Here is a 2270-nt window from a genome sequence, read left to right on the forward strand (position 1 = left end):
GCGGCTGGAGGAGATCAACAAGGTGGGGCTGGGGTCACCTTCCCCCCCCCTTCAACCCCCCCTCTCTCCATCCTTCCTTCTCGACCGGACCCGACGGGGCGGGATGGGGATGGGGGCGGCCGCGGTGGGGCTGACCCCCCGCCCGGTGGGGATCGGGATGGGGTGGAGGAGATGGGGGGAGAAGGTAGGGTCAGGGGGAGCTGGCCCCTCCCTTGCTTGCCTGTGCCCCCCTCGGAGGGGAATCCGGGTGGAGGAGGCAGGTGGGGGGGCTGCTCTCCATCCCCTTTGCCCGTGGGGTTGCAGGTCCCGGGGCTGTGGATGCTCAGTGGGCGGCCACCACGAAAGGTCCATGGGGAACGTGGTCCAGCAAGACTAGGAGCTATTGTTCTCCTGGAGAGCACCAGGCTCCCCTCTGCCTTACCCGAGCGCTTCAGCCTCTTCTTCCAGGAGCGAGGAGTGTCTGCTGCTCAGGAGAGCTGACTGAAGCCTTTCTAGTTTTTAATTGTAGTGGTTGAACGGGAAGTCCAGGGCGGTTGGATGTCTTGCAAGCCTTGGGCAGGGGGAATGGCAGCTCCTGGATTAGTGCAAAGTGCGCTGGGCTTCGTGCCCTTCATGCCAGGGTCAGGCAAGGTCCTCTCCCTGGAGCTGCGGGTTTGCCCCGTCCCTTGCTTGGCATGGCCTGTGGGGGCAGCTCTGTTGGCATCCCTCCCGGCCAAAGGCAATTCTGAGGGTGGAAAGAAGGTTTTAACCTTGAAACAATCAACCACGGGATTTCTAGGTAGGTTTGGTGGTGACTTGCTGATACAGCCGGAGGCGCCTTGGTGTTACAGGTGGAGAAATCAAAGAGCTGCAAAAGGTGAGAACCTGGAGGAGATGGTGGGCTTGCCTTGCCCTCGCATTGACAGTAAAAAGTGCCAATATGTTCCTCCAGGCAGGGGTGAGGCAGTAGAGGTGAAGTTTATGTAGGTCACTGGAGAGGGAATTACCTGATTAGAAACCAGGAGGTGCTGGGGAATGAGAGTGGGAAAAGAGGTGCTGTGGAATAAGGTGTAGAATAGGAGGACTTGGCTTAAAAAGGAGCCCTTAAAACCTGCTGTTGGAAGGCAGACGTCGCTCCCTGTGCCATGGAGGGGGGGGGGGGGGGGGGGGGGCCTCGGGTGCCGCCCCGCTGCTTCCCCACCTTAAATCCGAACTTAAAGAATCATAGAATTGCCCAGGCCGGAAGGGACCTCCAAAGGCCATCTAGTCCGACCCCCCCGCAGTCAGCAGGGACACCCCCAACTAGACCAGGTTGCCCAGGGCCTCGTCGAGCCTCGCCTTGAATATCTCCAGGGAAGGGGCCTCAACCACCTCCCTGGGCAACCTGTTCCAGTGCCCCACCACCCTCACAGTGAAGAAACCACCACTACAACTGGCACTGCCAAGCGCCTGAAGGACAGTGTCAAAGCCAAGCCTCTGAGCAGGACTCTTCCCTCCTCCTAAGGGACGCTCCTGCTTGCTGGCCAGGGCAACTGAGGTGCTTGCTCAGGCTGTACCTGTGCGGCTGGAGGAGATCAACAAGGTGGGGCTGGGGTCACCTTCCCCCCCCCTTCAACCCCCCCTCTCTCCATCCTTCCTTCTCGACCGGACCCGACGGGGCGGGATGGGGATGGGGGCGGCCGCGGTGGGGCTGACCCCCCGCCCGGTGGGGATCGGGATGGGGTGGAGGAGATGGGGGGAGAAGGTAGGGTCGGGTGGAGCTGCCCCCCTTGGCTGTGCCCCCCTCGGAGGGGAATCCTGGTGGAGGGGGCAGGCGGGGCGCTGCTCTCCATCCCCTTTGCCCGTGGGGTTGCAGGTCCCGGGGCTGTGGATGCTCAGTGGGCGGCCACCACGAAAGGTCCATGGGGAACGTGGTCCAGCAAGACTAGGAGCTATTGTTCTCCTGGAGAGCACCAGGCTCCCCTCTGCCTTACCCGAGCGCTTCAGCCTCTTCTTCCAGGAGCGAGGAGTGTCTGCTGCTCAGGAGAGCTGACTGAAGCCTTTCTAGTTTTTAATTGTAGTGGTTGAGTTCTCCAGCAGGAGCCTCCCAAGCGGCTGCACCCCGCGGCCACCAGCCCGTCCCCCCTCCAAAACCCCCCGGCAGGAGCAGCCCGGGGCGGGGAAGGGGTTAACGGCGGGGGCGGAGGGCCCGCACCGCCCGGCCCTGCCCTGCCCGCCCCTACTTAAGGCGGCGGCGGCGGCGGGGCGGCTCCGTGCGATGGCGGCTCCGCGCCGGCCGAGCGGCGGGGGGC

This window comes from Calidris pugnax, unplaced genomic scaffold (genome assembly GCF_001431845.1).
Source record: "Calidris pugnax isolate Ruff unplaced genomic scaffold, ASM143184v1 scaffold102, whole genome shotgun sequence".
Lineage (NCBI taxonomy): Eukaryota > Metazoa > Chordata > Aves > Charadriiformes > Scolopacidae > Calidris > Calidris pugnax.